General features: G+C 35.6%; 1 long non-coding RNA gene across 4 annotated transcripts in view; it reads right to left on the bottom strand.

The window, feature by feature from the left end:
* Positions 1-2,306: 2,306 nt before the first annotated feature.
* Positions 2,307-12,451, bottom strand: part of LOC115847458 (uncharacterized) — a 36,122-nt gene continuing 25,977 nt past the window's right edge. The window contains exons 7-8 of one of the 4 annotated variants that reach the window (XR_011377325.1): positions 7,070-10,678; positions 2,307-3,466 (exon numbers count right to left, since the gene is read on the bottom strand). This is a non-coding gene — a long non-coding RNA (uncharacterized lncRNA). Of the gene's footprint in view, positions 3,467-5,849; positions 10,679-12,451 lie in introns of those variants that run through there. The other 3 variants (XR_011377326.1, XR_009563410.1, XR_009563409.1) reach the window with 3 other exon arrangements.

The raw sequence follows: 12,451 nt of genomic DNA, 5'->3' as shown, positions 1-12,451 counted from the left end.
TGAAAGTGTTGAAGGAGAAAAACCTGCAACCAAGATTACTCTACCCAGCAAGGATCTCATTCAGATTTGATGGAGAAATTAAAACCTTTACAGACAAGCAAAAGCTGAGAGAGTTCAGCACCACCAAACCAGCTCTACAACAACTGCTAAAGGAACTTCTCTAGGCAAGAAACACAAAAGAAGGAAAAGACCTACAGTAACAAACCCAAAACAATTAAGAAAATGGGAATGGGAACACACATATCTATAATTACCTTAAATGTAAATGGACTAAAAGCTCCCACCAAAAGACACAGATTGGCTGAATGGATACAAAAACAAGACCCATATATTTGCTGTCTACAAGAGACCCGTATGCTAACACATATATATGGAATTTAAGAAAAAAAAAATGTCATGAAAAACCTAGGGGTGAAACGGGAATAAAGACACAGACTTACTAGAGAATGGACTTGAGGCTATGGGGAGGGGGAAGGGTAAACGGTGACAAAGCAATAAAGAGGCATGGACATGTATACACTACCAAACGTAAGGTAGATAGCTAGTGGGAAGCAGCCGCATAGCACAGGGAGATCAGCTCGGTGCTGTGTGACCGCCTGGAGGGGTGGGATAGGGAGGGTGGGAGGGAGGGTGACGCAAGCGGGAAGAGATATGGGAACATATGTATATATATAACTGATTCATTTTGTTGTGAAGCTGAAACTAACATACCATGGTAAAGCAATTATGCTCCAATAAAGATGTTTAAAAAAAATAAAAAATAAAATAAAAAAAAAAAAAGAAGAAGATGTGGCACATATATACAATGGAATATTACTCAGCCATAAGAAGAAACGAAATTGAGTTATTTGTAGTGAGGTGGATGGACCTAGAGTCTGTCATACAGAGTGAAGTAAGTCAGAAAGAGAAAAACAAATACCATGTGCTAACACATATATATGGAATCTAAAAAAAAAAAATGGTACTGATGAGCCTAGTTACAGGACAGGAATAAAGAGGTAGACATAGAGAATGGACTTGAGGACATAGGGTGGGAGGGGGAAGCTGGGGCGAAGTGATAGTAGCGTCGACATATACAAAAAAAAAAAAAAAAGAAATAGACAAATCTAATCATGGAATATTTAACACCCCTCTCCCAGCAATTCACAGAACAGCCAGAAAAAAATCAGTAAAGATGTAGATCTGAATACTACCAATTTCCTTGACCTAACTGACATTTATAGAATACTATATACAACGACTGATAGAATATCCATTCTTTTCATGTGCACATGGTATGCTCACTGAAATAGATCATATGCTGAGCATATGATAAAACAAGTCTTAATAAATTTTAAAAGACTGAAGTCTTGAAAAGTATCTTCTGTAATCACAATGAAATTAAATTAAAAATCAATAATAATAAGATATATTTCCCCAAATGCAAATATTTGAAATTCACATTACATGTTTAATTAGTCCAGTGGGTTAAAAATGGAAATCGCAATGGAAATTAGAAAATATTTCAAGCTGAATGATACTGAAAATATAACATATCAAAATTTATGAGATGCAGCTAAAACAGTGCTGGGAGAAAGTTACAGTTCTAAATGCATACGTTAGAAAAGAAATTATAAAAGTGGTAACTTAAGTTTCCAAGTTAAAAAGTTAGACAAAGAAAAGCAAAGTAAACTCAAAATAAATGGGAGAAGAGAAATAATAAAAATAAGAACAGGAAGTAATGAAACAGGAAACTACAGAAAAAATTAACAAAGCCAAAAAAACAGCTCTTTGAAAAGATTAATAAAAGTGATAAATTCCTAGCTAGACTGATGAAGACAAAAAAAAAGAGAACACAGGTTATCAGTGTGAAGAATAAAAGAGGGTGTATCAGTACAGATCTTAAAGAATTAAATGGATAATAAGGTAATATGATGAATATCTTTATGCCAATGAATTCAACAATTTATATGACATAGACCAATTCTCTGAAAAATATAACTTACTCGACTGACAAAAAATGAAACAGAAAATCTGAATAGCGCTTTACTTGAAGAAATTGAATTTTTCACTGAAAAACCTTCTGGCAGAGAAAGCTCTAGGCCCAGATGATTTTATTGGTGAGTGCTATCAAACACTTAAACAAATAACCCTTGTCAGGTACAAACTCTTTTAGGAAATGTACCAGGAGGGAACACTTCCTAAAAAAATAAAATAAATGGTAGCCATTTTTAAAGTAGAGCAATATAATTCTAAACTGAGAAAGAATTAAACATTTGAGCCTAAAACAAAGAAAGAAAATATCCGTCTTAGTCCATTTGAGCTGCTACAACAAAATATCACAAACTGGGGAGCTATAAACAACACAAATTTATTTCTCACAGTTCTGGGGGCTGGGAAATCCAAAATCAAGGTGCCAGGATGGTCACATTCTGATGAAGGCCTTTTTTGGCTCATAGCTGGTGACTTCTCTCTGTGTCCTCACGGAAGAGGGTAAGCAGCTGCATGGGGTCTCTTTCATAAAAACACTAATCCCATTCATGAGGATTCCACACTCATGACCTAAGCAACCTCCCCAAAACCCCATCTCCTAATACCATCATCTCTCAGCATTAGGATTTCAACATACAGATTTTGGGGGGACCCGAACATTCAAACCATAGCAGTAACTTTTTCAGTTTACAGGTAAACAGCAGGAAAAGGTATAAGGAGAGTTAGCTGCATGGCTTAATGCTTTATGCTCTTGGTCCATCCATATTGTTGTAAATGACAAGATTTCATCTTTTATATGGTTGAGTAGTATTCCATTGTACAAATATACTACATCTTCTTTATCCATTTATCTATTGATGGGCACTTAGGTTGCTACAATATCTTGGCTATTGTAAATAATGCTCCAAAGAACATTGGGGTGCATGAATCTTTTCTAATTAGTGTTTTTGTTTTCTTCAGAAAAATACCCAGAAGTGGAATCACTAGATCGTATGGTAGTTCCATTTTTAATTTTTTGAGGAATTACCATAGTGTTTTCCATAGTGGTCATACCAATATATTCCCACCAATAGTGCACGAGGGTTCCCTTTTCTCCACATCCTTGCCAACGTTTGTTATTTGTTGTCTTTTTGATAATAGCCATTCTCACATGTGTGATGTGATAATTCATTGTGGTTTTGATTTGCATTTCCCTGATGGTTAGTGATGTTGAGCATCTTTTCATGTGTCTGTTGTCCATCTGCATGTCTTCTTTGGAAAAATATCTACTCAGGTCCTCTGCCCATTTTTGAATTGGGTTGCTTGCTTTTTTGATGTTGAGTTGCATGAATTCTTTGTACATTTTGGATATTAACCCCTTATCAGATGTACTATTTGCAAATATCTTCTCCCATTCAGTAGGCTGCCTTTTTGTTTTGTTGATAGTTTCCTTCTCTGTGCAAATGCTTTCTAGTTTGATGTAGTCCCATTTGTTTTTTGCTTTAATTTCTCTTGCCTGAGAAGACAGATTAAAAAAAACATTTTGCTATGCCTGATGTCAAAGAGCACTCTGCCAATGTTTTCTTCTAGAAGTTTTATGGTTTCAGGTCTTATATTTAAGCCTTTAATCTATTTGAGTTTATTTTTGTATATGGTGTGAGAAAGTAGTCCTTTTGATTCTATTGCATGTAGCTGTCCTGTTTTCCCGACACCATTTATTGAAGAGGCTGTCTTTTCCCATTGTGTATTTGTGCCTCCTTTGTCAAAGATTAACTGATAATAAAAGTGTGGGTTTATTTCTAGGCTCTCTATTCTGTTCCATTGATCGATGGGCCTGTTTTTATGCTAGTACCATACTGCTTTGGTTACTGTAGCTTTGTAGTATAGTTTGAAATCAGGAAGCATAATATCTCCAGTTTTCTTCTTTCTCAAGATTGTTTTGGCTAGTCAGGTCTTTTGTGTTTCCATACAAATTTTAGAATTTTTTGTTCTAGTTCTGTGAAAAATGCCATTGGTATTTTGATAGGGATTGTATTGAATCTGTAGATTGCTGGGGAGTGTGGTCATTTTAACAATATTAATTCTTCCAATCTATGAGTATGACACATCTTTCCATTTGTTTGTGTCATCTTCAGTTTCCTTCATCAATGTCTTATAGTTTCCAAGTACAAGTCTTTTATGTCCTTGCTTAGATTTAGCCTAGGTATTTTATCCTTTTTGATGCAGTTGTAAATTGGATTGTTTTCTTAATCTCTCTTTCTGATAATTCATTGTTAGTATATAGAAATGCAACAGATTTCTGTATATTAATTTTGTATTCTGCAACTTTACTGAATTCATTTATTAGTTCTAATAGTTTTTTGGTGGTATCTTTAGGATTTTCCATATATAGCATCACATCATGTCATCTGCAAACAATGACAGTTTTACTTCCTCTTTTCCAATTTGGATTCCTTTTATTTCTTTATCTTGTCTGATTGCTGTGACTATGACTTCCAATACCATATTGAATAATATGAAGAGAGTGGGCATCCTTGTCTTGTTCCTTATCTTAGAGAAAATACTTTCAGCTTTTCACTGTTGAGTATGATGTTAGTTGTGGGCTTATCATATATGACCTTTATTATGTTGATGTATGCTCCCTCTATACCCACTTTGTTGAGAGTTTTTATCCTTAATCGATGTTGGACTTTGTCAAAAGTTTTTTCTGCATCTATTGAGATGATCATATGATTTATATGCCTATCCTTTTAAAATCCTTAAAATATAAAATAGTTGAAAATATTTAAGTATTTTATTTGCTAAAATAATCATTTGATCACTTCTTGTTTCTTCTCTCAATTCCTCTCTGTTATACTTTTAAAGACAGATGGTATTGCATAGCTATGGATATTTGGGGGATTTGGACAGGGGGAGGTTGAGTTGAGAAAATCATTTAATTTGGATTTAGGGGAATATATTTAGGTGGTTCACTGTCAATTTGTGAACCGTTAACTTTTCTTCCATAGTGCCCCCAATGTAGGAAAGATCTTAGGAATCCTGCTTCCAACTTTGCTGACTCACCTGGCAAAGCTACAGAGCCTAGGGATGTATCATGATGTAAGTGTGTCCCATGGTACCCAGCACTGGAAGTTATGTAGACAGTGAGGGGGACAGAGGGATCAAGCATGAAAGATACACAGCTAGAATACAATTTGCTTCTATTAGCTTCCAATAATCGGAAATGCAAAATTATAAGAGAAAATGTAGGGAAAAAAGTATTATAGAAGTGTCCCAGACAGTTAATAAAAATATTGTTATTTTCTGGATTCTGTTATGTTTGTGGAACTATCATTTTTTAAAGATTTGTAAAATTAAAAAAATTATATTTTGTTCTGATTTCTTTTCTCATTCTAAATAAACATTCACTTTCTTACCCAATTTTTAAATTTAGAATTTCAAATTATTTTAAAGAGGATCCGCCAAATTGTATAAGCTTTGGACTGTACAAAAATTGGATCGTCCCCTATTTGAGTTGTAGAAGAAAGTGGGGGAAAAGGGCAGGATCAGGGCAGGATACAGATGCTACTTAATTCTACACTTTAAGAGCAAATATATATAAAATGGAGGTTAAAATTTAAATATATAGGAGCAGAATACAAAATAAGACGTATACTTTCTAAACTACTAAAATAAGAAAAAAATCAAGCTTGATTAGTTCCACAAAAGGCAGAAAAGAAAAAAAAAGTAGTAAATAATATAAATAAAATGGCAGGAATAAATACAGTCACAATAAATATAAGTAACTTGAATCCCCCTAATAAAATAAAGTCTTAATCTAATTGGGCTTTAAAAAAAAATCCAGTCATATGCTTTTTAAAAGAGTAAAGGAAAATAGACTTTTAAATTATGTTGGAACAAACTCGTATCAGAACCACCTAGAAACTTAATATCAGAATCACCTAGAGAAGTCATTATATTAGAATCAGGGGGTGGACTTTGGGATAAAGGGCTTTCTCTATTCAGGACCCTAGAAAGTTAAGCAGAGTTGTTGGCATATCTGGGCACTGACACTTGTCATTGCTTCTGGAGAAAGAAATAGAGTACAGACGAACAGAATAGAAGGTACATTTATTTCTGCTCTTCACCATTTGCATTTTTGTACCTTTTTGAATTTAGTTTCTTCATTAATTTGTTTTGATTTTCTTACCAATTGAATGTATTGTTCACTCAAATAATACATTTAATAGAATAGTTAGGGGAAATCATCACACATTACGAATTATGTGATTTATGACAAAGGTGCAAGTCAGTGGAGGAAAGGATAATCTTTTGAATAAACTGTTATGGATCAATTGAATATTTATATGGAAAAAATTTAACCTGACCCCTTCCTCACATTATACATAATATTAACTCAAAATAGATCAAAGATCTAATGTAAAGGGTAAAACAATGAAACTTCTAGAAGAAAACATAGGGAAATACCTTCATGACCTTAAGATAGGCAATGTTTTCTTAAATACAAAAGCACAAACAATGAAAAAAGAGACTGATAAAATAGACTTCATTAAATTAAGAACTTTCATTTATCAAAAGACATTTTTAAGAGAATGAGAAAACGATACACAGAGTAGGAAAAGAAAAATATAAAATGACTATTGACAAAAAACTTACATCCAAGCTATATAAGGCACCATTATAAATCAATAAGACAAAGAACTCAATTTTTTTGAAAAACGGGCAAAAGATTTGAATATGTATTTCATAAATCTAGATATCTAAATGATCAACAAGCATATGTAAAAAGATTCAATATCATTATTTATGAGGGAAATGTAAATTAAAACCATAATCAGGTACCACTACATACTAAAATTTTCAGAATCAGATACTACTACTCTTGTACATTGCTGGTGGAGTGTAAATTGGGACAACTCCTTTGCTCCTACTGTTTCCATCTTCCCTATACCCACCAGCAAATTCTCATCCTGCCAAAAATTTCTTTGCTCATCACGAGGTGATAGATTTTTCTCACACATAGTTTTTCCTTTCCAGCTCAACTGGCAAATATTAAGCACATAATAATAGTTAATTGTATAAATCTGTACCAGCCTCCTTCCTTATCTATTCATCTTACCTTTACTTTTTGTATGTTCCTTGGTTCCTTGTTCCAAGACAAAGGGACCTGTGTTTCCTCACTTTTTAGTGGATGGGGTCTCAATCTGTCACATTCAGTTTAATAGGTAAACAGTTTATGCATTGATGAGTGAATTACTGGAGAGAGGACATATGGAGAGCTTCTCAGAAACAGAAAACTTAAAAATTTTGTCTTACTCTCAAGATGCTCAATATATACTAATTACTCTACAAGTAGGGAATGAATTTAGCATGATTATGGTCATAAAAAAGCTAATGACCAGGCTATTTAAGAAAGTTCAGTTGTTCTCACATTCTAGGCATGACTCTCCTGTTTTGTCTGTGTCATTTTCATTGTATCTCATCATATAGTAATATATTTTCTTTCTTCTATTGTAGATGCCCAGAGCAACAAATCAAAAAAGAAATCCACTTCTTTTTTCTCTTTCTCCTCACAGTCATCACACATTATAATCACTGTTTTCTATGGCCACAGATTTCCCTCTAGCTTCTCTTCAAACGTAACCTGTACTCTTCCAACCTTTTCTCTCCATAGCAGTCCTACAGTCAAATCAGAGTTTTCAGGAGTTAATGTTACCTCTTGGTCTCAGTGCTTTCAAAATTCACTTTCAGGAAAAATAATTGATAGAGAATTCACTTTTTTCCACAGGTAACTGCTTTAAGGAATTACTGTTTAAAATGCAAACAAATGAATTTCTAATGGTGGAATTTTAAGTTCTGACAAGGTGGTAGAGGACTGGGGGTTGGTTTTTTAGGTTAGTAACCCCTCTAACCTTTCCTCTGTTCCTTATAACTATAACACATAATCTCTTTTCCAGTAAAGCTAGCTCTGTTTTCAACAGACTACAAAGTATAGCTATCTGATCTGCCCTTAGCCCCATGTATCTTTGATCTATTTTCTTTCAGAGGTATCGCCTTCTCAAAAAGCAAGGAGGAACTGGCAAGGAGTTGAAAAGAATTCTTTTTTTTTCCCCTCCCAAACGAAAATGACCTAAGTTGCAAGGACTGGGTGATCTCAGTTTCTCTGGAAAGTACAGTGTTGTTTTTCATGGTTGGTAGTAAACAAAGAACAGAACACATCATTTGCAATACTTACCTAAAACAACCCTTCAGTTTATGACCTATTGTCCAAATTAATGGCAGCTTACAAGAGACCTATCTGTAGGTGGGGACCCTGAATATAATAAAGTGCAAGCATTCACAACTTCTATAAGAAGCATTAGCAGCTAAACAAGATCCAACCATTGCTGCCTTTGCACTAAGCATGAACATTTCCACTATCAAGTAGGGAGACATCATTTCAACAGTTTATAACATATGGTGTTCAAAAGTTACAAACCTGTAGCTTTAACATTTTAAAGTCAGTGCCTCAAAGTATAGAAGGTCTATAATCCAAAGAGATCAATAATATTACATATTATGTTAATATCTTGCCATTATTTGAACTACAAGTAGGTAACCAATGCAAAAAACTCAGAGAGATGGTGGGCTCAATTCTTTTTGGTGCCCTAGTAAAAGACAGCTATAGAACTCTTTGAAATTCTCATTTAAGCACTGCTTTGTCTTTTTGTATAAATTGGAAATTACCAAAGAAACACCAGTGATAAGGGGGTTAATATTAGTATCCTTATACCTAAGTCAAAACTGGACAGCTCAAAAAGATTTATAAGCTCTGCCCTCAGTTTGTGTCTTTTACAGAGCTTCTTGTTTTTACATAGACACTTGGAATTTGTTATCTGTAAGAAAAGAATGAACTTATCCAAGGAACTGGTAGCCATGGCCTAAGGAACTAGCATGACAAAATGACTAAGCATGTTAATAACAATAATAATAATAATTGCACTTGCCATACATAGCACTTAATGTGTTGGGAATGGCTTTAAGCCCTCAATGTATATTAACTCATTTATTCCCTGCAATACCCTATAAGGTAATTATTATTCCCAATTTACAGAGGACAAATCTAAAGATCAGTGAGGTAAAATCTTTTTAACATTACATAGTTAGGAACTGCCAGAATTTGAACGTAGGCACTCTGGCTCTGAAGCAACATTTATACCCACCTGAGTTCATTCAATTAGTTAATCAGTTATTAAGTCTTTAATCAAATATTTATCAAATATGCAGTATGTTCTTGGGCTCCAGGGCATACATAAATGAGTTAAACTATATATGGTACCTGCTCTTAGAGAATGTATAGCAGTAAACACAAACATTAATCAAATAATTACACAAACAAATGTAAAATTGCAATGTGACAGGTACACAAAGGAGGGAATGTATGATGGGAATGTATGAGAGTCAGTCAGGGAGATTGGGGGAAGTTTTGCTGAAGAACTGACACATGCACTAGATATGAAGGATAGGCAGACTTGAACTAGACAGGAAAAGGAAGAGATTTCAAGGCAGAGGAAACACCACATACAAATTCTCTGTTGTGAGTAGGAACAGGAAAAGTACTAGTAATTGAAGGAAGGCCAGTGACGGGCAATCAAAGAGAACAAGAGTGAGAAGAGTTCAAGACAACACTCAAAGGGTTGGCAGGACCAGATCGGGCAGGAGTTTGGTAGGCTATGTTAGGCTATGTCTTTGTCTTATGATCTTCTCTGAGTCCTAAAAGGTTTTAAATAAGGGCAGGGGTGGTGGTGGAATTACTTGAATAGATTTGTGTTTTAAAAGGATCACTTTAACTTTAATATTGACGGTGGGATGGAAGAGGATCAATGGGTATGACTAGATGAGTGAGAAGGTTGTTATAGTGGTCCAGGGTGAGACATGAAGGTAGTCTGGACTGGACTGATGGTGGTGATAAAGAGAAATGGATAGAGCCAAGCTGTAGTAGGCAGAAAAATCAATAGGCCTGTCTTGCAAAATTAGCTAAGTCAATTTGGTCACGCACAACTATTTTGTTCTTTTTGACAGATAAAAGTAGCCACCAATTTTTGACATAAGTGAAGGGGGTGGTTCCTCTGACATAGCTTTTTTACTAAGTCACAGTGCAAGCAAGTATTAGACCAAATTCCGTCATATAAACAGACATTTTAAAAAGTAATTAACAAGGAGGCTTACACGCAACAGTTCATACAATCTCTTCTATAAGTTCAATTAAGTTCCAGCTATCTGTCCTTTTATGTACTATGATGTATTAGATATCTATTGCTACATAACAAATTACCTCAAAACCTAGTGACTTAAAGTAACAATAAATATTTATTACCTCATAGTTTCTGTAGATTAGGGATAAATCAAATTGGCTGGGTAGTTTTTGTTCGGGGTCTCTCATGAGTCAAGATGTTGGCTGGGGTTGTTGTTACCCAAAGGCTTGACTAGGCCTGGAGAATCTACTTATAAGACGAGTCGCTCACAAAGCTGGCAAGTTAGTTGACTACCAGCAGGAGACCTGAGTTCCTCCCCACATGGATCTCTCCGTAACAGCTTCACAGCATGGTGGCTGACTTCCTTCAGAATAGATAATCCAAGAGAGAAAAATGCAGGGTCTGCAATATCTTTTAAGACTTATCCTTGGATGGCACTGTCTTCATTTCCAGAATATCTTATTCACACGTCATCTCTATTCAGTGTGGGGGAACTACAGAAAGGGATAAATACTAAGAATCATTGGTATTAAGGGCATTAAGGATCAGTTTGAAGACTGGCTACCATCTATGACTACAACATGCATGAAAGGTTCACTTAAGGTAGATGCAGTAATGTTTAGAGACAGGATTCAGGCAACCAGAGTCCAATGAAACAATAGCTGGATACAGGACATTTTAGGGATCAAATATTGGTACCTTTCCTAAAGATACAGATTACAGTGCTTGCTAGATTTTTATACCCTATTCAGCAAAAGTGGAATGTCTAAAATATATTAGCCAATCCATATAACTTGAACAACACTAATTTCACCAATGAAAACTGATTGCTAATATTTATTATGCTAATTAGCAAAATTCTGGTGTTGGTTGAGATAAGGATGACTAAAGCACTTGTCGTAGCTTCCTCTGGAGTGTGGCCTTATGGCTAAATATCAGCTGACCATACCTGGGAGTGTGAGCTCCTAATTAGGGCAAGCAACAGCACTTATGATGTAGCCTAAATTAACACACATATATATTCACACATAATATCACATTATCCATGCTGAATTTTTTTTAAAGTAAATTAGAGACATCATAATGCCATCATGATTTAGAAGATGCAGCCCATGAAAAGAGTAACTATCTTGGCCAATGACAGTTACTGAATGGGACTGCTCATATTAGATAGAGTAACTTACAATGGAGATTACTGAATGGTCATTAGCAAAGCATTTCTGGGATTGGGGCATGTTGCAGAAAACACCTATATTGATTTTCATTTTTTTTTTTTTTTTTTGGGCAGTACGCGGGCCTCTCACTGTTGTGGCCTATCCCGTTGCGGAGCACAGGCTCCGGACACACAGGCTCAGCGGCCATGGCTCACGGGCCCAGCCGCTCCGCGGCATGTGGGATCTTCCTGGACCGGGGCACGAACCCGTGTCCCCTGCATCGGCAGGTGGACTCTCAACCACTGTGCCACCAGAGAAGCCCTGATTTTCATTTTTGAAGGCAAAGCATTTAAGATTATATTATAGGGTTATTTTGGGAATTACATGAGTTAATAATTTTAGAGCACTTAAGACGTGCCTGGCACATAGTAAAATTGTCTGTAAATATGATAGTGATGATGGTGGTGGTGATCATCCAACAGATAGATAATGCCTCATCATGATTATCAGGTGTACTGGACACTGGGGTAGATTCCACTGACACCACATTCCTCTTCAGGACTTGTTTGCCCAGCTGCTGGGAATGCTGTGGCTCACAGCTGTCAAGATGTCAGCTCCATCCAGAAATTGCCTTACCCAAGGTCACACCTACTTCCTGGGAGCAGTCTTTATCCAATGACTGATCATTGATGGGTATACAAGGGCCCAGTACCCTTGTCTCAACTTGGAACACTTCTGAAGGGCCACCCTAGCTTCAGAGCCACGCTTAGGGTAGGGTTGGTTTAGGCTTTGTTATAACTATTTCACAGCCCGGCTTCTCCTCTATCCAATCCTGCATTTCACCACAAGTATTAATTCCAAGACAACCCCCTAATAAGTTTTCCTGCATGCAAATCTCTATCTCAGGGTCTGCTTCCCAGGGAACATGACTAGAAACATCAATGGTTATTTAATGAATTAAAATACTGCATAAACAAATGTATCCTTCTTTATTGGTTGGTAATGATTAGCACAGGGTGTAAGTTTGAGATATAGGTATATATAATTTAAAATATTGTTCATTTAGATTCAAAATTTGAGATCTTAAGTTGGTGGTAGAGACTAATAGAATAG

Source organism: Globicephala melas, chromosome 3 (assembly GCF_963455315.2).
Source record: "Globicephala melas chromosome 3, mGloMel1.2, whole genome shotgun sequence".
Taxonomy (NCBI): domain Eukaryota; kingdom Metazoa; phylum Chordata; class Mammalia; order Artiodactyla; family Delphinidae; genus Globicephala; species Globicephala melas.
The sequence above is the reverse complement of the archived record's forward strand: the minus strand, read 5'-3'. Positions and strand labels throughout refer to the sequence as shown.